The sequence below is a fragment of the Falco cherrug genome, chromosome 3 (assembly GCF_023634085.1).
Source record: "Falco cherrug isolate bFalChe1 chromosome 3, bFalChe1.pri, whole genome shotgun sequence".
Taxonomy (NCBI): Eukaryota; Metazoa; Chordata; class Aves; order Falconiformes; family Falconidae; genus Falco; species Falco cherrug.
In genome coordinates this window covers 121,577,258-121,604,820 of record NC_073699.1, presented here as the reverse complement: position 1 = coordinate 121,604,820, position 27,563 = coordinate 121,577,258, and the positions used below count along the sequence as shown (strand labels likewise).

The following is a 27,563-nucleotide window of genomic DNA, read 5'->3' as shown; positions in this document are numbered from 1 at the left end:
CCCCCCAGCCTGCATCTTCCCAGCTGTCTGGCTGAAACCCCGGGGTTATCTCGCTGTGTCCTCTGAGCTCATCCCGGGCTGCCCGGAGCCGGGATCCCGCCTGGGAGCCAGGACAAACGACACTGGAGCCCTTTTGCCATGCCCACGTGGAGGAGGGACACGCTCTGTGGATCTTGCCTGCCTGATCATTTTGCCTCGCCTGCAGCCGTATGAAGGAGCACTTTGTCTCCCCCTTTTAGCACAAGAGCTCGGGCTTTCAGTTTGTTACAGCAGTGATAACTAACAAAACAAAACAAAACACCAAATCAAACAAAAAATATGGAAGAAGAAAAAAAAGGCAAAAAATTAAAAAAGAAAAAAGAAAGAAGATAGAAAAACACAAAAAAGAAAGAGAGCAAAAAAGGAAAAGGCAACCAAAAAATGAGAGGCCAGCCGAAAGGCGAGGGTCGCTCTTTGGGGATGAAAGGGGCAGCGTGCGGGGGCGCAGGGCGCTCCGCGGGGGAGTCGGCCAGGAGCGGGCTGCCCCGGCGGCGCGCGGCCCGGCGGGGGGTACCGGTGGGTGTGCTGGAGGATCCCCCCAGCGTGGTCAGCATCCCCCTCCCCGTTCCCCCAGCGCAGCCGGGGGGGGCCGCTGCCGCAGAGCGCTGCGCGGGGGCGGGGGCGGCGGCGGCCGGATCAGCGAGCGGGGGAGGAGGATGAGGATGCGGGGGAGGGATGGAGAGAGGAAGGAGGCGGCGGGGTGGCCGAGCGCTGGCAGCTCCGCCGGCAGCGCGCTCCCTCCGCGCCGGGCCAGCCTGGCCGGGACCCCCGGCCCCTTGCAGGCAAGAAACCGCTTCTGTGATGGAAAATGCCGGCTGCGCGGGGCGGGGGCACCTTCTCCCACCGCTCCCGGGCTCCGGCCGGGAGGAGCTTCGTTCCCCCCCCCTCAGTGTCTGTGCTGGGGGGTGGGCAGCCTCGGCAGCAGCCCCCAGCCCCGGCCCGGAGGATTCCCTGCTCGGCGCCGCCAGCGCAGCAGCCGCCTGATAACAGGAAACAATGTGTAGTGAATGGAAAAGGGGGAGGCGCCGCCTGACCGACTTCCCCTGACATCACTGCCCAAATAAGGAGCTTCACACCGGCCCTATCTGTTGCAGCCCGGCAGAAGATCCCCCCGGAGCCCCAGGGCCGCTACCCCGCAGCGGCAGAGCCATGGGAGAACCGCGGCTGCGGTGCGGGGGGCAAGTGCAGGTAACGAGCGGCCGCGCCGTGCCAGGGCGGGTGGCGTGTGCGTGCTTCACAGCTCTAGCGATATTATTATTATTTTTTCTTCTTGTACTAGCCGCGGTCAGTGCTGAGAGGGAAGAGCAGCCGATGAGGCGTAATTAAGAGCACTTGTAACGCGCCGCGGGCATGTCTCGCTGATGAGGTCACTGCGATGAGTAACCGGGAGTTGCTGAATGTCGGGCTGCTGTGTACTGTAAACACGGAGGGATTGTTTCTCTTGAGCCGCCGCCAGCCGGGCCGGGTGCCTACACGGGCACAGGCATAAACTGCAGCTCCGCTCTTAATTGGCGGCCACCTCTAACTAAGGTCCTGAGAGCCGGGGACTTTGGCTGGCTGCAGCGTGTGGCAGGGGTGAGCTGGCTGGCTGGGACGGATTTCCTCCGTAGCACTTGCACGGGGAAGCCAGCGGGAGGCTGGGGGGGCTGCGGTGCGCGCAGGGGCTGTGCGGGTCCGCTCCGGCCGGCGCCCCCCGCCCGCAGCCCCGCTGCTCGCCGGGGAGAAGGCGGCCCCGCTGGGTGCACAGGGAAGTCTGGCCCTGGGGGTCACCTTTTGGCTGTTTTATCCCTTTACATTGTTTCTCGCTGCTGCTTAGCACCTGCACATCAGCGTAAAATGAGGCAGCTTTAAAAAATGGGTGCTAACGATTTAAGCTTCTTAATCCTGCTCGATGGAAATTAATAACGCTTTTGATGCACCCAGAGGTGTGATCAGAAATGCAAACACACGCCGAGCTGCTCTATGCAAATGTGTGGGTTGTTATTCTGGAAAAAAGGCACTGTGCATTATTATAGGTTTTTTCCTACTCGTTCTTTAACTAATTGGCCCACCATCACGGAAGCGCCTGGCACTTTTACCCAGTCCCACTCTGGCGAGTGGAAACGGCTGGGGCAGCTGACATGGTGATTTATGGTATGAGCAATACAATCCAAACCCTGCTCGGCTGCTGGAGGATAACCTGTAGCTTACAGGCTTTTCATTTCCCTGGTGGTGAAATATTATTAGCGTCAGTGCGCTGAGCCAGTTTTACCCTCTGCTGGCGGGATGTCCTGAGAGCCCCTGCCTTGTAACTCCCACCTCTCTTACTTCAGCGATCCCTCAGGCAGCTGCTTGTGCCTGTTGGGGACTGTCAAGTTTTTCTCACAGTCTCAGTGCTTCAGGGGCTTTTCATTCTGATCCTTGTAGGATAACGTTCACAATGCCATCCGAGTGCACTTCCCTGAGAATAGGTAGGATTCGTGTGGGGTGGGATGTTGTGATTCTGGCTTGGCTCACAGGTGTCGAGAGGCTCCAAAGCCCATTGCAGTGAGTCTCATCATCCCCATCCCCTTCCTGCCTTCCCCTTCTTAGCAGGCAGGTCTGAATGAAGGGGTCCTAGCAATAAGATTTCTTTCATCCCCAGAGAAGTATCATTCAGTGAAGGATGCAGAGATACTGATGCAGGAGATGGGGGGCGTGGGGTGTGTGTGTGTTAGTATGTGCTGCCCTGACTTGCTTCTGAGAAGGCAAGCTTTCCACCTCCAAGGCTTGCTGTTTGGCTTCTTGGACCGGTGAGGGGTTTGCTGCAGTCCTTTTTAAGGAAAGGGAAAAAAAAAAAAATCTGTAGAAGATTTATGTAAATGGTGCATTAAAGAAAAAACTTCCAGAAGTTACTAGTTAATTAATTAATGAATGTGTTACCACACAACTGCCTGCAGCAGGTCTGGGCTTTGTATCCTCTGGGACACACTCAGCACACACAGAAGTGCGGTGCAGCCCCTGAGAAATGCCTTCCAGGAGCCCTCTGCTCTCCTGGGGAGGCTCTTGCAGCATAAGGCAAGGGGACTTGCTCACTGTGCCTGACTATTTTCATCCTAATCCACAATGGACCCTTTTTTTCATGTCGGATTTCATGGTGTCAGAAATAATCCATTTCAGAAACATTTGTATGTCCCATTGCACTTTTAGCATCGTAACGAGGGACGCTCACAAGGATTCTTTCCCCCCTGCCATGATGAGTGGCTGCCCCAGGTGCATGAGAGGCAGAAAAAGGAGAGACAGGACCACAGGCTCTGCTCGTTTGGTTTTCCTGACTGAGGGAAAACATGTTCTCACAGCTGGGGTGAGGGGAGAGCAGACCGGGGGGGTGAGCAAACTCAGAAATGTTTGGAGTTTGCTCTTGAAAAATATACGGCAGCTGTCAATAGAATAGCTCAGTGTTCAGCTTGCCTAGTTTGCAGCGTGTGTGAGCGTGATTGGATGTGGGGGACTACTGAGGGGATCCGGTGGGGTGAGTCCCTGGAGGAACGGTTTCGAAAATAATATTTATTCTGAAGTTAACAACAAAAGCGCTGTTGAGAAACCTTTCCTGAGCTGCAGGGATAAGGCATCGCTGTCATGGGTGGTTTAGCAATAATTGGAGAGAGCAGGGGAGTGTATCCCGGCTGGGGAAATCACCGAGGCTATCCTGTTGATTGGGTGGCAGGTCATTAATGAGGGGCTCCTGGGAACTCCCTTGCTGTACGTCACTGGTGAAGTCCCATGGCCGTCGGGTAGCTCCCTCTGCGTTAGGAAAGCTGGCTTTCCTCCGGCTTCTTCAGTCTCCCCTGGTCACAGAGGTTCCTGCTGGCTCGTTGCTCGGAGGAGCTCTGCCGTCATAACTTCTGGCCACATTTGGCTGCACATGTTGAATGCAAAAAGCGTTTCAGCAGACTTGCTGTTTCTGAAGTGCTTTAAAGCATTTGGTTTCTTGGCAAGGGGGTTCAAACTTGCGGGGGAGGGGGGAACCTTTGGAAAGGAAAATAATTTATTTAAAATGTACATTCAACACGATTGTCTGTGACTTTAGAAAGGCTGCTTGTTAGTAGATCTTTACAGCTCTGCTGGGATCTGCAGTCAGTAGGGCCAGTTGGGATGCAGGGAAATATATATTCGGTTTTCCATTCTGCCCTTTACACTTGCTGAATTCTTCCCACCTTTCACTTGTTAATCCGGACGGGTTTCTCACTGGTGCTCCCTCTCCTGGGCTCTGCGGAGACCACCTTGCAAGAGGACAGTTGTGCTTAGTGCTCCCGCTGTGCCAGGACTCGAGTTCAAGCAAACGGTCTTTCCCAGACCTGCTCTGTGCAGGCAGCTGGGATCTCGGTCTCTATAATCGGTGCAGTAATCAGAATGGAGATTTTTATCCTGCCCGGCTCTAATTACATGCCTGTATAAGGTGAACCTTTTAATGAGCATCAAAAGATGCATTGTGTGGTGGTGGTGGGGGCTGTGTTAAAGGGACTAGGAGATTATTCAGTCATTCAAAAACCATTTGGTGAAAGTAAATGTGCAATAAATCTTCCTTAACCTCTCCATTGCCTCATTTTCTTTGCAAAGCCCTGAGCTGAGCCCAGCCCCTCCTCCCTAGCAAGTCCAGGCTGTGACTGGCTCATGTCGCACCGGTTTTTGCCTTCTGCCTGCTTTTTGGAGCTGTCTGAGAAAGCTCGCGTGCGGCAGGGTGAGGCGAGGCCATCAGCTGTGTGGAGCTGAAGGTGGGGAGTAGAGATGTCCCTGAGCATTTACTGCGTGGGAATCTTCCGAGAAGCCCTAAGAGAAGCAGTACCCAACCCATTTAAATACACCTAGATGGTATTTTTGTAACCGTTTTTTGTTTGGTTTTGGTGTTTTGGTTTTTTTTTTCAGTTGCATGGAGATTTTGGTTTGAGTGCACTTTCCTTCTGGGAACTGCTCAGCAACATTTAAGCAGGGATAACTAAGAGAGAAAACATGAGCGAGATCAAGTTTTCCTGCCTTCCCAAAAGTGACTTGCTGTAAGCAGGGACTGCTTGTCCCTCATTGACTTGAAGCCCATGTGCTGTCTCGCAGAGGCACAGAAGCATTTGCAGGGCATCGCTGCAGGGGCAAGCAGTCACTGGGACAAACTCAGAGCATCCTTGGCATTGTGGGAAACCTTGTTGTATATCAGCAACATACAAATCCTTATTGTGCAAATGAGGTTTTTGTTTTCAGCAGCTCCTCAGCCTCCAGATCCCAAGTTCTTTTTCCATGCCATTTATCCAGACCTTCCCTTGTTCCTTCCTTGGGCTTTGGAGGGTCACTTGCCCATTAAACCATTATTCAGGCTTTGCAGCCCTGGAAGGCTTTGGGCTTTCAGTTATTTCACTCTGCTTCTCTGTTGGACCTATAGATTCTAGTCAAGAAGGCAAGACGTGTCAAAATTTGTCTAATCCAGCTGAATTCAGACATAGGATTTGGGTTTCTCTGCTAATGTTGCTCTCAGGTGCATCAGGACCCAGAGGGGGTTGCTGAGCACTTATTTGGTGGTGCAGTTTCAAGGGAAAATCTCAGGAGAATCCAATAAAACTGAGCCTGGCCCTTTTCCCAGCAAAACTGGTTTTAACTGTAGTAGCTCCCTGAAGTCTTCACTGCCACGCTCCTCCATCTGGCTTGACATCCAACTTCTGCATTGCTGAGGCGATCTCTCCTGAAGGGCAGCTCACCGCTCTGCAGAACTCCAAAGGAACAAAACAGACACAGCTGTTAATTCTGTAACCGCCTGCTGTCACTTTTCATATGAATTACTAGTAGATTTAAGTCTCAGGTATACAAGGCCTTCTTCATCCTTGGGTGTATGAGTATTCTCTCCATAGCTCTGTCTGTCACCAGTGTCATGATGAACCATGAGCCAGTGGTGACAAAGGGACCCGAGGGGTGCTGGGCTGTGCACTGGCTGCATTCCCGATGCAGGGCAGGGTACAGTCTTGGGGTAAAAGGCCAGCTAAGTAAGTGTGCGACTGGACACGTGCTTCCCAGAAGTAACGTAAGAAGGTGGGTTGTGGGCTGAGTGCTTTAGAGGTCTGCATCACCGCTGGGAGTGGTGGTGGTTGTCTCCAGCCATTTCATCTGATGAAGGTGAACGGGAGGTTGTTGCTTTAGTAGTGGGGTACAGGGTTCACAAAATAGATTCTGAAACACAGATAGCTTCTAGGAGCTTTCACGGGCTTGGAGGAACACCCTGAGCCCTGGACTTTTGGCTGGCTGTTCCTAACCCAAGCAGCTGGGAGATGCCCAGGAGAAGGTGTTGGGCAGAAAGGCTCTCCCCGTTGCCTGCTGTTCGGGGCGAGGCAGTGAGCATCCTGAAGGATGCAGTGAGTGACCCGGGGCCGAAGCAGTGGGTTTGTCACTGACAGGAAAGTGCCTCAGAGTGTTCCATGAGGCATCGCTGACTCTTTAAATAGCTGCCCACAGGTTTCCTGTGTTTCCTCCTGCCCTTTATTCAGTCTTTTTGGGTTTGTTCCCTTCTGGGGAGATTTACTAACAGAAGTTAAAGCTACAGAAAAACTGAAGATGGAGCTGAGATGAGCTGAATAGAAATTAAAAAGTTTCATAAAGTTCACGTGTTTTGGAAGGCACTGGGATGGCACCTACTGCCTGTAAGACAAGAGCAGCTGCGAGTTGCTCACCAGTTGGTAATCTGCAGTTTTGGCACAGGGATGTAAATCTAATTAGCTCCCTTGGGGGCTCTGCAGCCACATAGAGTTCCATCAGCTGCAAAGGAGCAAACTCAGGGTGATTAGCTGGCGGGGCATGAGGAAGGATGGGGAGGTCGTGCTGTTCCTTGAGGGGATGCATCCCTTGGGAGGACGAGCATTGTGCTGTGTTTCTGGAGTGGCTCAATTTGGGAGAGCTTTGTACACGTGAAAACAGCTAAGGGGCTTCTTTACTCAAATTTGAGGTCTCTTGGTGTCCCAGCTGGAGTGCTGGTCTTAACTGGGAGGTTTCTGTTGTGGGGGATGTCAGGGCTGGTAGGGGCAGGATAAAGGGTTCTGTGTGTATTTGAACCCACCAAAAATCTATTGGATCTTCATGTATTTTAAAGGGGAAAATAGTTCAGGTTGTGTTTAAAAGAAAAATACCTTCATTGTGAAGATGTGGAGTGCGTGACTTTGGAACAAGACAGTGCAATGAAAGGTCAGGCTAGAACCAAGTGCAAAAATAGTTGTAGATATCTACAGAAGAATGTGGAGCTTCTCTGAGTTGGAAGGGAAATGAAGCTGGGTGTTTAATTACCGCCCACAAACTTGCCTGTAATGTTCAGGTATTTCTTTCGTGACTTTCTCAGGCTAGAATTAACAGAACCTGAAGAGAAGCCACTCTTCCCCACCGTTTCACCGCTCTGTTTATGTGAGAAAATTGGCCGGACACAACAGTGTGACCACTGTAGTCTGACCTAAGCGTGTGTTTCTTTTGGAATTAAGGAGCTCTGCTGGAAGTTATCCTGCAAGAATTCAGAAGTGTTCTGGCCAATATCTTTCCATGGAAAAGTGCCCGTCTCACTTCCCACTTCTGTAAAATGGGGTTAAAAATATTTTCCCTCCCTCCCAGCAGCATTGCCACACTCCCTCTGCAGCAGTTCGTAAAACACCACAGTATTTTTTCCTCCAGTGTGAAAAATGCTAAATAAAAGTAAATTGATACTATTTAAAATAGTATTTTAAGTGCTTCATGCTACAGTGGATGACTACAAATAACTATTAAAACATCATGGTAAAGATTCACAGCTACGGTTTGTGAGCACCCTAGGTTGGGGAAGCTACTGCTTTTCAGCCCTGTTCACCCAGCAGCCACTCAAAAAACTGCCAAAATGGGTAAAAGGGATCCAAGAATCACCCAAGATCTTCCTTGCACTGCACAAATAGACCTGCCAGCAGCACAGGCTGGATCTTCACATCTGATAGCATCCTATGGTAATGACTCACTGTCTAATGAGTTTACTACCGTGGTTGGTATCATTACTAGGGTAATCCTTTTTAAGGATTTTTCAAGGAGTGTTTATTAAAACCAAACCCTTGCTGCTTTTGCAAACCTGCTTTGAATGGCACCATTTGCATTCAGAAACAGTAAAGCAAAGAAGGCTAAACCCATTACTGCCAAACTGAAGAATTTTTTTCTTAACCTTAAGGCAGCGCTGTGTTGTTTTGCTGCTGATGAAAAAGCCTGCAGTGTTGGTTTTATTATGTATTATGCAGGTTTTAGGTCTTTAAAGAAGTTAAGGGAAAGTCCCAGATGAGGTTGTTGGTTGCCTTACAGTCTCCATGGAATACAGTTGCTTTTTGATTCTGCCTGTAATTCCATGCCGTAGACACGGTCCGCTGCCTTTGTGTTTTGATCTGTCATCCACCTGTGGGGATTTGCCACAAAGTTAGAAAATGCGCTGTGTTCATATTTGCATTAATCAGAATTTGGAATTATTCAGAAGATAGGAGATGGTATGCCAAAATGTTAAACCAGCAGTTACATTTTTTTTAAGTAAACAGGTGTAAAGGCAGAAATGAAGTGCGTGAATATAACAGAAATCCTCAAATCCTGTTTCTTCTGAACTGGCGATAGATCCTCGCTGGCAGTGGGGGATGTGTCTAGACCATCTTGGGAGGCTTTTGGTGTGGATGCGTCAGTTGTGCCGAGCACAAAACCGATCACACAGAATTCTAAGCTGGATATTGTTGTTTAGGGTTGTGTTTTTGTTTTTTTTCCTTTTTTGAACCTATTTTTGTCACCTTTATATTAGAGTGATACCTTCCTAAGTAAACAGTAGTTTGGTCAGGTACTTTAATAATTTTTAATGTGAATCAAGGGGATAAACATGGTCCTTTTTTACACGGGTAAGTGTGTTGAGTTCTTCCCAGGCGAAACAAGGCTCCTGGCTGTTGAGGACTCTGAAAGGACACAGGGACAGAGAGCTGAAAAGGAGAAGATGCTTGAGAGGGCTGTGGGGAGAGGGTGGGAGCTGGTGCCTTATTAGTGAGCAAAAAGTTTAGTTTAAAAAAAAAATAGTTCATTTTGCTCTTTTCTCAGGAGCTGCGAGGCAGTAAAGAGTTTGAAGCAGGTGAGGGCACTTGTTGCAGAAAATAGCTTTGGGAAGGTGTTTGCTGAAAGCCTTCTCTCTCGGTAAATAAATGAGGAAAGGCAGAGATGCCAGCCCAGCCAGAGCGGCGGTGGAGGCGGCGCAGGGACAGGGGGCGCAGAGTGTCCCGCAAAGACACGCACAGTTTCACACAAATGGAGACCGCAGCTCTGCATGCCTTCGACCTCAAATACCCTAATGAGCTTGAGTGCTGGGGCCGGCTGGCTTAGAGAAGCCCTGACACTTAGTACTTTTCTTTCCTGCTTTTGCAGCAGGTCTGTTTCAGAACTAAAATTGCCTCTTGTGGGGCAGGACACAGCATCTGCAGGGGTCATTTGTCCCACCTTGCTAGGCAGAGTATTTTGAATAGTGTACTAGGGAAACTGCTTTTGGAATGTGGTCAGGGGTTGTATCTCCATTTGAGGGTATGCTATTGCATGCCTGCATGTCGAGTGTACCTGCCTGTGTGCCACCACCAAGACACCTACTTAAAAAGTGATATTTTGACTCTGTTTCCATCTCCATTTGCATTTGCGCTGGGGTGGCTACTCTGTGCTTGGGCTGTCACTGTGAGGAGTCATCCCCGGTGCTGGTGAGCCCGTTCGCATTCAATGGGCATGTGCCCGTGTGAGAGTGAGTGCAGGGGATGTTTTCCATTTAACAATGTTATTTCTGGCACCGCTGCTTTTTCTGTAATCACTGTGGAAACTGTTATGCTTGAGGGCTCATCAAGGAAACACTGTAGGTTCTTCTAGGGAGATATATATTAAGCAAGCAGCCATGATACTGGTTTCATAAGGGCTCACTTCAATTGGGAACAGTGTTTTCAGGAGATTTTTACTGGCTGTGTTTCTAATGGATCTGGGAAACAGTGTAAGTAGAGGAGAGCACCCAGTGTGCTGAGAAAGGGGCTGTTGGTGTTGGGGCTCTAGTGCTGTGTTGTATGATGGTGCTTCAGAGGAGGAAAAAAAAAAAAAGTGATTTTTTTATTGTGAAGAGCAGAAAAGTTTGAAGATAGATGGGATGGTCTGGGCCCAGTCTTGGAGAGATATGACAAGTTACAGATGAACGTGAGTTGTGGTGACAGGGGTTTATTAGATCCGTTAACGGGTGTCCTGCTCTGCCACGGCCACAGATGGCTCTGTTAGACTGGTGTGGCTTCGCTGTGTGGCCGAGGCTGGATTTGAGATGCCAGATGTGCCCAGATGCAGGAGCATCTCCTGTGCTCGCAGAGGGAGGGCTGCGGGTGGGAGAGCCCATGGCCCCACCGCCATCACACTCTGGCTCTGCAGGCACAGCAGCTTGTACCACACTTTTGGGGAGAAAAGCGTACAGTATGTAAGTGCTGGGAGAGGATGGCGTGTGGCTTCCCGTGCCCTGCAGCCTGTGAACCCAAGGCGCCATGGCCAGAGGCAGCAGTGAGGGCGTCTGTCAGCGCTCACCCCCAGTGCTGGGCAGGCTTCTCCTACTGTGGCATATGAGGCAGTAACGGAGTGATGGGCATGAGCTGTGCTTTACCAAGGTGCCTGATATTCCTCACAGTGTGTATTTCTGCATGGATATGGTAGCAACGCTGTTCACAAATGGGCAAGATACTTCCAAAGAACTTTTAAAACTGATTTTGTAGATACAGCACAAAGCAGAGAGGTCCTAAGCACCTGCATGAGGCTGTGAAGTACTGGCATTTTGTGCAAATGTTGTCTATTAGCCCTCACTAAACTACAGTTTGAGTTGTTACATTTCCCCAGTTCCTCCTTTGATGTAGAAATAAACAGTATTTCTCCTGGGTTTGTGCTTCACATGCTCGAGGGGTCATTATTGCTTGTCAAGTAGCTGATCTGACACAGTCCAGAGGCTGGGTTATGCTGCTGCTGCTGGCCGGAGCACACGGACTGGGCAAGCTGAATCACATCAGTTCACCTTGCTGAGCAGCCTCACCCTGGAGGATGCAACAAGCTTTGCTACACATCAGCCATGGGATAAACGTCTCCTGGCCATTTGTGTTTATTGTCATTAACCACTTATTTATAATCAAAATATCACCATCATACACTAGAAATTGCATGTATTGGAAAAACTGGCCACGTGGTCCCAGCCTTAGGGAGCTGACAATCACAAGCAAAACTCAGAGGGAGACAGTGCGGAGATGGGGGGAAGAGAAGGGAGACAGTGCGGAGATGGGGGGAAGAGAAAGGGTTACGGTGGCCAGGTGTGTGGTGGATTTGCTAGCTTTCCTGTGGGCAAGGGTGTTTTATTTGTGGTACTTAAGAGTGCTCTTTTGCCTTGACATTTGTGGAAAGGCTGATACCGGAAAGAGGAAAGGAGGTTTTGTCTATGCTATACATATTTGATGTTTTGCATTTTAATAATTACCTTAATATGTTACTCAAACTCGCCTCTCACTTTATTTTGGGATCTCTGGAGGCATTCTGTTTGCTTAACACTCTTAAAGTCTTTACAGTGCTCAGCAAATGATTTATTACTGTTGATTCATATGGCACCCAGTACAAGCTTCATGGCAGTGGTGTACAGAAATTATGATTCTTTCAGGACCACTTCACCCACCATTGAAATAGACTCCTCTGATTAACAGGAGAGTGGAGAGTGAGATGGACAGATTCATACAATTTGATGACCTCAGCAATTAATTATTTATTGAGCTTTTAATTTTGCATCCATCATTCTAGCTGTCTCCCCTGACTTTCCAGAGTAGTTTCACAGGGAGGTAGAGGATCAACAGATGCCTTTAAAGGTGGGGGTCTGCAGCTTTGTTTGAAGCAGCTCAGCTGTGCCTGTGTTAACCCCTGAGGCTCTGGGAAGGGAAGGAGCTAATAGCTACTTTGCCCCTGGGTGTTTCAGGTCTTCAGAGACCCTTAGTTTTAATCCCAAAAAGCTGTGTTTTCCCCAGCACTGTGAGCTGTGGGACAGATGACAGTGTTAATCTGTCCTGGTCCTGGGGCCTGTATGTGCATAAGCTTCTTTTTCCTCCGGCTGTGGACAGAGAGGGGTTGCCTTGTTTTTCTTAGCATCTTGTACTACTTCCAGCTCGGCATGAAAACTCTGCTTTCCTTGGGTCTTGTGCTTCAGGGTTTCCAGATGATGTCTGCAGGTATCAGGAGGGCGGTTTTCCTAAATGCATGAGCAGCTGAGGATGTTTTGCCTTGGTTTTTTGGCTTTTTTTTCCCTCTCTTTTTTGAAGGATTAAGGGCGGCCTCAACTGGTAGAAGGACGCTGAGGTTTAGGATAATCTGGTGCTTTCATGACTGTGATTGTTTCCTTCCTTGCCTGTGTTGTTTTTCTCACGGATTCAGGATCGCTGTATCTGTGACACAGAAGGAGGTATCTCATAAGATACTCTTGGGATTTTCTTCTTTCCTTACAGCCAAGGACACTTATGGGACCTCTGCACACCTGATCATTTCCAGAACCTCTGGGATAGATGGGAGCTTGTGCGTAAGCCCCAGAGCTGCCAAGTCTCCTATACTTGTGCTTGTAGTTAGTGGCTTTTTTAGAAGCCACCGGAAAGATGTGCAGGATGGGAGAAAAGGTGATGTGCTCCTGTCCAGCCCTCAGCTGAGACTGTGCAAGATCTGGACATGGTGGAGTGGCCAAGCAGACCCGGTCCCTCTGCTTCATCTGCTGAAGGCACTAGGTCCATCCGTCCCTCCAGCTCCCAGCTGCCTCCCATTGCTATAATGTGGGCAAGAATGCTCATTCATCATTTTAGGGCAAAAAAAGCACAAAGAATTGAAGAGTCTCCATTAGGTGGATGTATCCTCCGACCAGATTGGGATTGTTTCCAAAAGGTCTGTGGCATGGGACATAAAACAATGAAGAAGGAGCTTTTTGTAGTAAAAGTGCTTTCCTCCCAAGCCAGACAAGCGAGCTGTTGAGTCCAGTTCTTCCACCCTCCGCTCTTAACGGGATGCTGCTTGATGCCTGATGAGCCCAAGCAGCAAACTGGGAACTGTGGGCAGGCTCGTCCCACTGCTGACTGCAGGCTGGCTCGGATCAGGCGTCAGTGCCGGGAACGGCACCGCGGGGCCCCCATGCAGGGAAAAAACGTCAGATAACCAAACCTCTTACCACACACTTTCTTTTCCTCTTTCAGAGCTACAGTATATTATTGATGAACTGGGCTCATTTTCTCTGAAAGATCCACTTTTCTCTTCAGTCTGTTCCGTTTGGTGCTACGGAGAGAGCTGATGGGAATCGCCACAATAAAATTTTAATTAAATGCCAGGCAATAATTTGCAGTGAGTAAATTGTGGTACCTGCAGTGTGCTGTTGACATCTGTTCACAGACCCAGAGGGCCATTAGTGACTTTGAGAACCAGGAGAAAAACACAGGTCCACTTACCTTGTTTTTTATTCTTTCAGTCTAGGGCACAGAGACCTATTATGTTTAATATTTTATAGCAGTGCATTGTTGCCATCCTTCCTGTGAGTCATTTTTCCACAAGAAACCCGTGCTCACTGCGTTATTTAACCCCTTTAGAGGCTTTAAAGGTGGATTGTAAATCTTCTGCAGAAATGGTCTTTCATACACTGTGTTTCTGCCACTGCATTGCTGCACAGTGCCAGGAAGCAAAAGCTGCTTTAATGTTCAGCAATCTGCATGCTCAGGGAAGGCCGGCAGCACACCGGGGGATGGCACAGACATCCCAAAATCACTTGGAGGCTCAGGCTCAGGTCTGAAGCTCTGACCCAGGCTGCACTCCTCTTGTGTGGTGCTGTTTCCCCCTCGTCTGAGTCCACTGGAGCCCAAAATGTAGGTTATGATGATAGTGAAAATCTGCACCCTGAAAAGGAGTGTTTCCAACCTGATAGTGCGAGGACATTTGTCCAGCCTTGAGATGTTTCAAGTGATGGGATGAACCATGGTGGGATTTCCTGATGTTCATACAGCTCTTCCCTTCTCCTGTTTTGCCCCATCCCATCAAGATATGATGTATGTGCCTGTGCAGGTACCTCTGGACTCTGACTTTCACGTGCTTGTAGTTTTGTCCGTCCCCCCTCAAAACATCTCCAATGGCTTTGCCTAGTGGTACCTTGAGGTCTTTCCAGGTTTTAGTTGAAGAAAGTGAGTCACTAATTGTTTTTGAGCATCCCTTGTGTTTTCTCTATGTTTCTGACCAAAGAACCTGGACCTGGGCACAATTACATGTTGTTTTACTGATTTTCAGCAGAGCTCTGCTATGCAGCCTCATGGGTTTGAGGACAAAAATATACACGGGTTTCATTTAAATAACTGTAGTGGAAACTTTCTATGGAAAGAAGATACCCCAAAAAGCCCCTGAAAGAACAAAGTAATTGCCTTACAGAATGACTTCCTTTTGCTGCATTGTTTTCCGTTTGCATCAGCCGTTTGTCTCCTTTGGGCTGTGCAGTTGTGGTTCTTCGGTGTGTCATCCAGCAAAAGTACAGCAGAACTTCTGTGCAAAGAAAAGAATTACTACTTTTTTTTTTTCTCTCATAAGGCAAAAAAAAACCCCAGCTGCACTTTCTATAAATTGGGTCCATGACATGAGTGGAATTTAAAAATTACAATTAGTCTTGGACACTGTGCTCAAGGTTGCATTTTTGTGTTGTCCTTCAGATGGGGAGGTTGAAGAAAGTGAGTGGTAGCACAGGAACTGCTAATAGGTGAGACAAAAATGCTGTGCCACTTCAGCACATGCCATGTGGAGAAGTGCTTCTATTTACCATGCTGCAGCTAAGAGAGCCTGTCTTGTCATAGCGTGGCTCTACCTGGCTGCTAAACCCTCACACCCCCTGAAGGTTGGGGTTTCTGCTCTGGACATCGGTGGGGCTGCACGGACCCTTGCAGGGGACTACGGGAGGTGTGATCTCTCCCCTTCTGCTGATGAGGTGGGAAGGTTGGTGTGAGCTTTCTTGTTGCTGGCTCTTGGGAGGAGCCTGGATAGTTGTATTTTGGAGGCTGGAAAGTGAAATTTCTCATTTTGTGCTGCTAGGCAGTTGAAGCAAAGATTTTTATCTTAATGAGTCATTAGTACATATGTTTGGCCATTTATTTTTTAGTGAAATAGTTTTCTATGTGATGCTTTCTCCTCAGAGATGGGGGCCAGTGTTCTGCAAAGGGATTCTGTTTCCATTTTCACTCTTCTGTAGCTGGTTACATCCTAAACGTAACTCTCATGAACTGCTGGTTCACTCACAGCTCACAGTCTCACTCCACTTTCTTTAGTTCAGCAGAGTACTTTTACTCTGGAAAAGTGTCAAAAAGTTAAAGTGCCTCACACTTACCCATACCTGTGACTTTCTTTGCTCCTCTTAATGATTTCTAAAGGCAAAGGTCATGCTTTTTAACATCTTGAAAAACTCTTAAAATACCATACTGAAGTAAAGTAAAACCAAGAAATGTGCCACATGAATAATTTTTCTGTTGTTCTTGACACGCTGTTGATACGGCTGTGGGAAAGATGAATGAATAGCTGTAGAAACTGCCATAGACACTATGTCATGCTTGACAGCAGATTTCTTTTGAGAACATTGTGTTTAGAATGTGTTATACAACACTTGGGGAAGGGGGAGGGGGATGGGGGCTGCAGATCTCCTGAGGGTCTTCAAGTCAAGACATCACTGTGCTTGTGCTATCCGCTGCATGGGCTGGGTTGGAGAGGCAGGTTGATGGGTCCCTGCCACGGCGAGGTTCGAGCTGCCTGCCTGAGGATGTGCATCCTGTCCCCTGCGGGGAGGTGACTGATGGGGTTGCTTCCCACCCTTTCGTACCACCTGTTTGCTGAAGCACTTGGTTTCAACTTGGAGTAGCCTACTGAGCAAATGCCAGAAGATGAGAAAGACAAGACCTTCTGGTCTCCTCGGTCTTCCAAAAAGATGGAGCCCAATAAGGTCAGAGGTGTGTATTTGGAGGAGAACCCCGAGAAATTTCCTTCTCAGCTGCTAATCGCTGATTTCAGAGCACCATAAGCTGCTGGACTTGTTTTTTCCTTTTTATACTTGTTTGTGGCTTGCAGTACCTTATGCTGAAAGTGCATCTCATTCACCTCAGAGACCACAGCTTCGGGCTTCTGCATGGCTTCTTGCTTCCTGCCTGGGAATGTGAAAATAAATGTTGATGGTGGGTTTAGAAGAGGTGTGTGGAAAACAAAGAACCAGCTTGGAGAGATTCTCCGAGTTTTCCCAAAGCAAGCAATCTGTGCTCTGTGGCAGGCTGATTTCACCTGTAGGCACTGGCTCCCTGTGGGTGAGCAGTTATCCCAGCCTGGCAGTGTGGTCGGTCTGTCATTACGTGGGTTTTCATTTAATTCCCTAGAAGATGACAAGAAAGTCCTGGTTAGGCATGATCTTAATCTTGACATTGATGTTAATTAATCCTGATACTCTCATAACAATGAATGAGGCCAGGCAGGAAATGAGCAAAAAGCATTACTGAGCAAAAAAAGAAAAAAATCTCTGATTTCACACTTTGGGGTGTGGGGTGGGAAAGCTTTGAAGATGTTGTGTTCCTTCTGCAGTATAATATATTAACTTTTTTGGGTTTGGCTCATGAAGTACTCTTTTTCCCTCACCCTTAGAAGCATCGGATGTAATTAAGCTCAGAAGCAATGGCCCTTTCCAGCTCTTTCCTGTCAGCAGGGTGAAATAGCACATAAATGGGGGAATTATTTTTTTTTTTTTTCTTCTTAGTGGGGGAATAGCCACTACAGAAATTCAGTTCCTTGCTGCTGTGCTACCTCCTGAGAACTGCAGCTTTGCTGGTACCTGTTCTCAGCTGCTGAACCAAGACCCTGGGTGCTTTCAGTTGCTCGTTTAATTGACTTGTCCTGCAAGTCCATTTGGGACGCAGCACTGGTGTGGGGAGACAGGATGAAATCCTGCCAACAGTGCTGCAGAAACCCACTGCTTTGTAAGAAAGCAGAGCTGAACGGTGTGTTATCACCCTGTTCAGAGTCGTGGCAAAGGAGACTTGCCAGATATCTCCATGCTACACTAGTTACGTGATTTACAAAGTTGTTTTCAACCCAAAATAGAGATTTTCTTGCCCTCTAAATGGTTTTGCAAGCTTTTATTCAACAAGAAAGGAGAAGCAGCAAGGCCCTTCCCTCTCCACAGAGGATGGCCAGAGGAGCGAGTTGCCATTGTCTTCCAGAAATGCATAGTGCAAGGTTACAGGAGCCCCGACCCTCCTCTGGCTTAGTGAGGGCAGCCAGGCTGGGATGTGAATTTTTAACCTGTGTTCAAACTGCTTTCCCAGAGTCACTGCCTGAAGACAGAAAGCACGCAGCCTCGTTAGAGAGGATGATAACAGCTACTTTATCTGCAGTGCCTGGACCGCTGGTGTTTTTCTTTCCCTTTTTCCTTTTAATCTGATATTCTTTGTTCAAAACCCAGAAGGGGCAGATGCCTCCCAGTTAAGACTGATGCGGCTTATCAGTAGAAGTCTGCCTGCTATTTCACAGGATGTTCCCCAGCTAAATTGGGGTAAAGGCTGGAGCTTCAGCTTGTCAAAGACAGTGCAAAAAGAAATCTGTTTAAATGTTTGTGCATCAGCAAGGTGGCAAGGCCAGCATGTATTCCCACTAGCATTTCAGCTGCTCTTTGTGATTAGAGATGCCTTGGAGAAGCCTCCGTGGCAGAGGAGTGACATGACAGTAATACTTTGCTAAAGCCAGGACAGTTTTGCACTAGTTAGCATCACTCTGTGCTTCTGAAATGCTCTCTTTATTAGTTTTTTGGTTTGTTTGCTTTTTTTTTCTTTCCTATTAAAATGAAAATTCATTTCTCTTAAAAGCATCTGTAATGCCTGTTCTGGCACTGGATTTTCCTAGCTTATCTACAGCCAGGTGGCAGTGAGGACTTAATGATGCTGGGAAGTAGCAGTGGTTTCAAAGAGCCCCTTTTGGTCTCTTGAGATCACTGGTGAAGATCTCTGCACATGCTAGAGACTGCCTGTTCTCTGCGGGTGGGGAGGGAAGATCAAGTGGCCTGGGGGCGAGTGGCCCCCTGCCGCTTGAAGGAAGCTGTGAGACCCTTTGCCAGCCCAGGTGAGGTGCCTGTTGCATCCTCTGCTGCGGCTGTCAGCAGCCTGCCAGACTGGGGGAGCAGCTTATTATAAATCTATTTTTGCACTCAATGAAAATGGCTGATGAGCAAAAGCAAATATTTTAGCTATCAAACTCCTGCCCTCCAGCCCCATCTTTATTCTGTGCAGGTTGCTTGTAATAAGAAATTAGGGCTCTGATCATTTACGTTGCGGTCTTTCACCTGCGAATGAGTATTTTGCATGTCATGTGGGAAGGCAGATTTGTTCAAAAATAAAACTGTTTTGAGATCCTATTATGTACGGCCACAAGCAGGGCATCTGCAAATATTTGAGTGAGACCTCTCTTGAATATGCTTTAATAATTCCCTAAGCAGAAAGGTCATTTTGAGATCGCACCACTGGACAGGGCTTTTCTTTTATTGTGGCAGAGCCTCTATGACATTGGCATGTGACTTGGTCTCTTCAAATCTGTTCCTTCTCCACAATATTGACACAGTAATACTTCTTTCCCCTACCTGGTCTGTGTAGGTAGACAGTGGCTGGGGAAGACTGGCTGGGCTGCCTGTGTGGGTCGTGTGGTGGATGGGGCCACGGCCTCAACTGTTGTAATATTGTTAATAAATTAACAGTGGGTTATGTAGGTTTGGCTGGACTGTCTTTGGGTTGCTTCCTACATTTTTTTTACCCTTTGAAACAAAAAAAATTAACACTTCAATGTGTAGCCATCTCCTCTGCGCCCTTTCCTGATGGACAATTTCCTTAATTTAGCTGATCTGAATGCTGGAGAGCCTGCAGCCGTCCTTGAATTTCTATCTGAGTGCTTTTCTTCCCGTAGTCAGGAAGCTCTTCCTGGTGGCTAACCCATGTTCCTTGGTGCAATTTAAGACTATATCTTGTGCTACTCTTGACAAGCCAAGAAGATGGTTTATTTCTTTCTGTTGTGGCCCTCTTGGTGTGTTTGAGGACCATTACAATGCCTCCCTGTCATCTTTACTTTTTGGTCCAGGCTAACCTAAATTCTCAGCTCCCCCCTTGATTTTCCAGTCTGTGCTTTCTTGATCTCTGATCATTCTTGCTGTCTGCATGGGACTTTCCCTACAACTTTATTGAAATGCCGTGTCCAATATCAGAACTTCAGCAGTGCTACATACATTAAAAGTTCCCTTTGTGTATCTTGTGAGCAGTATACCTATGTATTGCAGTGTAGTGTTTGGTTTTATTGCAGTAACATGACGGTGTTCAGCTCCTGTTTGCTTTGTGATCCGTGGTAATCCTGAGATCCTTTTCCCCAAAAAATAACCTTTGTGAGCTGGTATTTATTTCTCTTGTGACCATGTCATTGATTATTCCTGTCTTAGCACTGTTCACCCGTTGTTCCTGAATTGTCTTTTTCTTTTTCTCTCTCTCTTTTTTTTTTTTTTTTTTTTTTTCCAGACCATTTCTACAATTTATCAAGATCATTTTGAATCCTAATCCTGGCCTCCGAAGTACTTGCAGCTTGTCCCAGCCTGGTATCAGCAGCAATTTTAGTAAGCATGCTATGTTCCATCATTCAAATCAATTATAAAGATACCAAATTGTGCTAGAGCTAGGACATCTTAGACACTCACTTGATATGTCTTTCCCTTTGCCAGTACGTACTGTGGCAGTATCCTGCAGTGCTGTGTTTGCTTTACAAAAGGCAATGCAGCTCCCAAGGATGATGAGATTTGTGACATTTATACCCCAAAGTGAGAGATTTCATCGGCCCCTTTGAGGATTTGTAATGAGAAATAAGCTTATTTGCCATATCACAGCAGTCTGGACGAGTAGAAGTGATGCTTTCTTGGAAAACCAGCAAGTCCGCTTTTCCCAATGTATTGGTTACAGTTTTCTTATTTCCTACAATCTCAATGGAAAAAAACACCTTCTGTTCACACCTCGTAGCTGCCCTTTTACAAATACTTGCTTATTAAAGAGTGTTTGGGGCTGAGACCCGGAGGGAAGGGAAGGAGACACCATTTGTTTCCTGAGGAGGCTCAGGAGAGACCTTCTTGCTCCCTACAGCAACCTGAGAGGAGGTGGTAGCGAGCTGGGGTTGGTTTCTTCTCCCAAGTAACAAATGATAGGACAAGAGGAAATGTGCCAGGGGAGGGTCAGACTGGATATTAGGAAAAATGTCTTTGCAGAAAGGGTGGTTAAGCACTGGAATAGGCTGCCCAGGGAGGTGGTGGGGCCACCATCCCTGGGGGTGTTTAAAAGCTGTGTAGATGTGGTGCCTGGGGATGTGAGTTAGTGGTGGCCTTGGCAGTGCTGGGTTAGTGGTTGGACTCGATCTTGAAGGTCTTTTCCAACCTAAGCTATTCTGTGATTCTATGACTTATGAACTGAGGAGGCAGTTGTAGGTGATTTTTGGGGTTGTGTTGGACCTGCTGGGGGTGGCAGCTGGTATGTGTCCACGTAGATGGTCTATATGTCCTTGGCTTGGATTTTTGCCCTCTGGCTCAAACACTGCGTTTCTGTATAAGCAGACTATCCCATAAATTCATTTTGGTGGAGATGGCGAAGGGTGTAGTATTCAAGGATTTATGAACTTCCATAGGGTCTGATAAATGAAGCTTTCTTGACCAAGCTTATATTTACAGTGCAGAGGGGCAGAGCCAGATGCTGCCTGTGGAGACCAAAAATATAGTGGACAGCCACTGTTTATGTCCCTGTAACTGTCAGTGTTTAACAAATAAGAAATGAAAACAAAAATGGTGAGGGACCTCAAAGGTAATCAGTTGCAAATGAACCCAGATGAGAATTAGCTTCTTGTTTTTCTCTCAGGAGGAGTATAAAGCTGGGGTTTGTTGTTAGCCACACATAAATATGCGTGTGCCTCAGAACAGCTCTCGGTTTCAAACCTTGTCTTCTCTGTGACATCTGCTGTTTCTGGAAATTTAAGCTTAAACAGAAAAAAACCCAAATTGCTACTTGCCTTTCACCTCAGACTTCATAGATGTGAGAGTGAATTAGGATTTGTGGGACCTGTGTCACAGGCCAGAAATAATACCCCCCATGGCACGGGAGGCCAGGATAGTGGTAGGCTCCTAGAGTAAGCCTAGATGAGAAATACTGATTCTCGTCCCCTCCTTTCTGACCTCTGCCTTTCCCAAAGGTACAAGAATTTGACAAGAAATGAAGTTCTGTGAACAAAGACATTCAATTTGAGATTGTCAAGAACTTTAACTACATAAAACTGATTTACTTTGGGGGGAAAAGCCTTAAATATCCCTGTAGAGAGTACATAATGTGAATGATTTTGTATTTATTCATGCATTTCACTGAGTGGATGAAATCTCTCCCAATCGTAATGGAATTATATTTGGATGTGCTATCTAGTATGGTGGTGTTAAAAGCAGGTACACAATGGGAATTCTTTTTGGAGAGAGGCGAAAGAAAGCTTATGGTACCAGTAAATGATTCTTACCACGGCATTAATCCTAATCAGATTAATTAGAATTAATTTAGTTGCCTGGCTTTTATTTATGTGAAATAAAAACATGTCTAAGGAGTCCTGTTTAAAACGTTTATGAGTTTTAGTAACATTTTTTTACTTGTTTCATGTGATGTGTGTATAAATCTCCAGCTGGCTGAGCTTTTAGGGAGAATTAGCCATTACTTCTCCATCTCCTCTTACATCTTTTGTTTTCAGTACATCCATCTCCTGTCACGTTTCCCACATTGCCCGGCTGTAGGTGGCCCAGCCGCCCCTGTTTCTTTTGAGAATGGAACCAAATCTCCCCTCTGGCAGCAGCCTAGTTCTGCTCCTGAACCTCTGGCATGGCCAAGCACCCCACCTGCGTAGCAGGACCCTTTACCCCATCCCATGCATGGCCTTTTCCCTCTGGAACAATCCTGCTGTAATTTTCTACTGCTGTATCTCAACAGGAGCCACATCTTTCCTCACTTGCATATGCTGCTGACTTTTCCCATCACTTTTTTACTGCTTCTTGCTCTTACTGATTTCCATTTCTGAAAAGCTGTTCAGATTTTTACAAAACAAAACTGTATGGCATTGCATATGTGTTTGCCCGTATGTATCCGCATACAGCAGAGGTTTCAGAACAGTATGTCAAATGAGGTAATTTTCCATCAAATTCATCCTTCTATTCTCGTTTTATATTTACTCCTTGGAAAGCTTCAATTAAAACAGTAAAATGGCTTTGAGTTTTACAAGTCTGAAAGACCAGAAGATTCTCCCTGTGGAGCTTTGTGGAAGCTGTGACTGTTCCTGCTCAGCGCTGAGTGGGAAGGCTTGGTGGCGCGGGGCCACCAGCAGCCACGTGCGCTGGCAGAGGTTCTCTGCAGCCGCTCCCTCGGTGCCTCCACGTCCCACCTGACTGCTGTTTTCCCGCCTGGTTTAATTCACCTTTTCTTTCCTTGCTTGTTTTCACTGTGCCGTGAATCTCTGGTATTTTGGAAGTGTACCCTTCACGTTTGGTCTTGCAAGGATTCAACAGCATCTTCATTGGCATGTTTTCCTGTGCACTGTCACAGAAGGTCACAGAGCACTGGGAGCTGCAGAGGGGACATGGCGTGGCCTGTGGAAAAGTAATTGCTCCTGGCAAAGATTCCATTATCCACAGTGGCTTTTGGTGGACACCTGAGGACATGAGGTCCTCGCGAGTCCTTGTGCCAGAAGTCTGCTGGAGCCTGTTTTGGGGGAAGGTGCTGGGGGCACACGTGTGCCGGGATGCTGCTGCTCTCCTTCCCTTTTCCGTTACTTTACTGGTGCAGAACGGGTGTGCTGGAGGTGCCATGTCAGCATAGGTCCTCAAGTCTTTGCATCCAGGCCTGGCTTCACAGCGACGTTGGCGTTTCTGATCAAAAGCACACATCGCACCAGAACCTGTTTCAGACCCAGGGCTGGCTGTCAGAAAGCAAACTCCTTACCCAGAGTTACACGCAGCCTTTTCTTGTCGCTTTTTTAGTGGGAAATATGCTGTTACTGCCAAAATCTTTGCTCATCCCTTTTCATTCCTCTCTCTAAGCCCTGGCATCTTACTACGTTAGCAGTGAGGTGTTAAGACTGGTTTTGAACTTCCTCCCCTCCGTTTTTTCCAGTGTTTTCTCTCACCTCGGCAGCGTGCGGGAGCCCTGGTGCTGGGTGTGAAGTGCCACAGCTCTTTACGTCATCCTTTACCAACACAGAGAGGCGATGTTTTTTAACAAGGTAACACACACTCTATTTTAAGGTGCTTCTAAAAATAAATTCCCGCACAAGTTGGTGTTGCTGCAGTGATGTTTCATATTTTAATTGGTGCAGTTTTCTTAGGATGATTCATAGAAAGAAGATGAGCTTTACTAGTTTTACCCTGAGGTGAAATAACGTAGGTGAGTTGCTGACCGTACATGAAGGTCTAGGCAGCTGTGAGGACTTTCCCAGTTAGCTCTACGATTGCTGGCTTTTCCCCTAAGGCTGAAGTGTCACGTTAAACCCTGGACAAGCTCTCTCCTGGAGGTGTCTGGCAGCTAATACAACACATTCTGTATGCAGACGGTGTCCCACAGTGCTTTGGAGAGTTGAAGGCATTGTCACATCTAATGAGAACTAAGGACTAAGGGAAGTAATGAGGAAAGAGATGGTTCCTCTGGGAAATAAGGCAGAGATTTAAAACTTGTTGCATGTGCTCAGAGCTGCAGGGAAGAACCACAAGAGCCAGAGGTACTGGGTGAGGTGGAGGAACGCACTGCAGAAGTACCTAGAGAGCAGAAGACAACTCTGCCTTCCCAACCCAGTATCTCAGCATTTTGAGGGGAACAGCTTCCTCGCTGTAGCTCCCAGCATGTGGGACAGGTTTGTTCTTTTTAACATTAAGAAGACCAAGTCTCCTGTGCTGAACTACTTCATGGTCACCCTTGTGCAGGCAAACATGTGAGCAGCTCACAGAGGAAACCTTTGGCCTCTTTTCCAACACCAAGATGTCTCGTCTCCTGGGGTTAGTGTACACTTAGAGATGATTTAGGGATTAATGTGAAATAAGGAGAAGGAACCAAAATAACTGAAGGGAGCAGAAATGGCTCAAGTCCCCTGAGTAGACTAATCAAATGACTGTCAGTAACAGTGGTTCTGGTCTGCCTGTGAGAGCAGCAGGATTTCAGGGTTGTCATCTTGAAGCTGTCTTTGAAAGGCCAAATACCTCAAAACTGTGATCTCCAGCCTACCAGCTTTGGAACATCAGTACTGAATGAAAACTGGCCGTGCTGAAGGCAATGCCATCATTTGCTTTTCCTGTAGATTTGGAGCGGAGCAGCAGTAGGCTTGTGTGTGGTCACGGGCCATGTCAGTAGGTTGCAAAGGCAGCAGGTGACCCAGTGGCCATGGATTTGCCACTGTGGGCCTGACAGCTTCAGGGGATAAGAGAAAGTGCTGCTGCTTGTAGGGTGTTCACATGAACAATGCAGGATCATGGAAGACATAAGGTTGCCTTCACTTCACCCAGAAAACTTGCTCTTGTGCCACCAGCAATGCCTGCAGTGCTAACAAGTGCCCTGCTAGAAGCCAGGTGGTCCTGGGCTCCATCCTATGGTAAAAACAAGCTGGTGTGTCCTGTGCTCTCACTGGTGCACCCTGGCAAGGGGAAGCAGAAGCACAAGCTGAAGAAAGCCTGCTCACACCTGAGGTCCCCAGTCATGCTTCAGGGTGTCTTACTGAGCTCGGTGCACACAAGAGAAGAGCCTGTCCCGCAGAAGTTGCAAATATGACTTCTCCTCCAGACCCCTGCTGTAGTGCAGATGCACACTAGAACATTAGTACTTCATGGGGAGACACACAGAATAACTTAGTGATGATTGTACTGGCATCCTTGTGTATCACAGATGGCCAAAAAGCCCTGGCCATGTGGAGATGGGCACATCTCGCTGCTGAACAACAGGAGAGCAGATCGCAGAAATTAAAGGTTGGGTGATGATGTACATCAACCCACAGCCTGGTCCTGTTCTCTTTGAGGTCTCTGGCTGTCAGAGGATTGGGTGCTAGTCTGCAAGCTTCCAGCTCCTCTCCTGCTCATATGAATATGCCTTTCAGAGCTTGATGGCACCCTTGAGACCTCTTGTTTCCTAGAGCTTTCTGTGGTGGCATTAACCTGCAGCACATCGTAGTGAAGCAGACATGATTTGCTTGACCCCCTGGAAGAAGTGATGAGACTCCACCACGCAATTCAAAGGAAAGATTGCTGCATGGGAAGTGGGAGGAAAATATCATTGCTTGCTAACAGTGTGGTTCTTTAGAATGGAAAAAGAAGTTTATCATGATAGGAGGAGGCAAACCAGGACGTCTGGGCCCAGCTGTGGTACTGGCTTGTCATGCAGCACTTCTTCAGGGTCCTCTCTTTCAGTTGTAGTACAGGAATGATGCATTTCTGTTTTTGTGAGGCTGTCTAGGATTCACTGATGTCGGACTTGGGATCCTAGAATAAAACGCTGCTCAAGAAATTCATCATGTTTTGAACTGACAGTAGGGATAGGAGCAGAGGGACAAATTTAGCCTAATTCTGATCTTATTTACTGTGCATTTCAGGGATGTCTGTCTCAAAGACAGCAGTTACCACCATGCAAAAACAGTTAAAGAAAATCAGAATTGTTGTCAAAGCAAAAGCGTGCAAGTCGGGACCTCTGCTGAGGCTGAGCAGAGGCGTATTGGTTTTACTTGCAAGGATACAGGCTTTTTAACCTGGTGTTTTCTTCATTTGTCTTCATTAAGAAAATGACAGCCGGAGTGAAAATGAAATACCCTAGTGAAATAAAAACACTTCAGCTGTTGATTAGATCTGCCCAGCGCTACAGCGCAGCCTTTTCAGATAAGTGTGTTCCTTGGGTTGCCTCGTGGTGAACGGAACGAGATCATCTGCAGAGCATCAAAGCCCTTGAGTAGGCAAGACAATGAAACCAGTGAAGAAGTGGGAAGAGCTGCAGTCTCACCTCTCTGTGCTGAAATTGAGTTTTAATTAGGTCACCAGGATGGGACACACACATACCCCAATAGTAATATTTGTGCCCCTGGTTCCGCATGGCCGGGGTTGAAGCGGGACAGGGACTGGGGGAAGTCCTGCTGCCACTGCCAAAGTGTTAATCCCAACATAATTGTTTCATTCTCTTTCGGAGAGGAGTTTCTCCGTGGCAGCCTGCAGGGCCGGCGGGTAAGACGCGTGATTGTGTGTTCTGGCAACCGCTTTGCAATGTGAAATAAACACCCTTTCATATAATGGCATTCATTGAGCATTGTGCCTGGAAACTCATCATGACACATGTCAGCCCGGGGCTGGGCAAGCTTCCTCCTTTTGCAGCTCAGCAAAATATTTATACAGTGTCTTCTAGTAAACCAGTTCCTCTGTGCTGCTGCGGGAAGTGGCTCTGGAACTGGGCTTAATGGCTGACCTTGCTCCAAGTCCCTCCTAAAACAGCCAGTGCAGCTAGACTGTTCAACCTGCCAGCCAGATGGAACAGCTACCAAATTTGCTTCCCTGTTAGGTTTACTTTTTAATTTGCTGTAACAGCCCTGCAGATTTAATATTGCTTTAAGTAACTGGAATATTGCTTTAAACCCAGCAGCCAGCGTACCCAGTCCTCAGGCTGTGCACTGGGGAGCTAACAGGGAAACTGTGGGGACTGGTGGTTGCATTGCGTTGAACTTTCATTCTCGGGTACTGTGCACTTTGTGATTATTAAGTCCTGCAGTTATTAAGAAAAAAAATATATCTCTCTTCTTGTTTGCAATGTTTAAGAATAACATTTAAAAAATCTTCATGTAACAGGAAAAGGAATATGAATTTTGCTGTTGGCAGATAGCCAGATGTGGGTACTGGAATGTTGACTAGTTTGCAAAGAATAGAAATATATATATTTTTATTATTTTTTTCCCCCTCCTTTAACTTTCAGCACCATAGGATCTCCATGACCAGAGAAAATTGTGATGGTTTCTGGCTCCTGACAATTGCTGCTCATCAAAAGCTGTTCCATAGTGTCACAGTCAACCTCTGCAGACCGCAAAACCAGTTGCAGCTAGAAAGTTTGTGTAAGATGGATAGAAGGCTGATTGAAAAGAAGCATGTTTCCAAGAATTCTTTATGTTTTGGTTTGTGTACGGTCTAAAATTTAAAATGTGTTTCTATTACCCCAAGTAGATCTCATGTAGGTAGGGAATTACAACGTAAATGGCTGGTTTTAGGAAGGGCCCACAAAGATCTGTTCTTGGCTTGTGATAGTGTGGGTATTTCTCCTTGAAGAGCAAAAACAACAACAAAATAAATCTGTTTTTTAATTTTGTAGATGCAGGGTTTGGGCAGTGAAGCTAGACAAAGTAAGCCTAGAAAAAAAGGAACAGAATCTCAGCAGAGAAGAAATCAATCACTGGAACGTCTTAACTGA

The 27,563-nt window shown here is 47.2% G+C and overlaps 1 protein-coding gene across 10 annotated transcripts in view; it reads left to right on the top strand.

Annotated features, from left to right (window-relative positions):
• The first annotated feature begins 731 nt into the window (after positions 1-731).
• HIVEP3 (HIVEP zinc finger 3) overlaps positions 732-27,563 on the top strand; it is a 114,148-nt gene continuing 87,316 nt past the window's right edge. For 3 of the 10 annotated variants that reach the window (XR_008731329.1, XM_055704664.1, XM_055704665.1), the window contains exons 1-3: positions 732-1,227; positions 19,608-19,702; positions 23,262-23,370. The gene's annotated coding sequence lies outside the window, so the exon portion shown is untranslated. Of the gene's footprint in view, positions 1,228-15,898; positions 16,026-19,607; positions 19,703-23,261; positions 23,371-27,563 lie in introns of those variants that run through there. The other 7 variants (XM_055704656.1, XM_055704657.1, XM_055704658.1 and 4 more) reach the window with 7 other exon arrangements.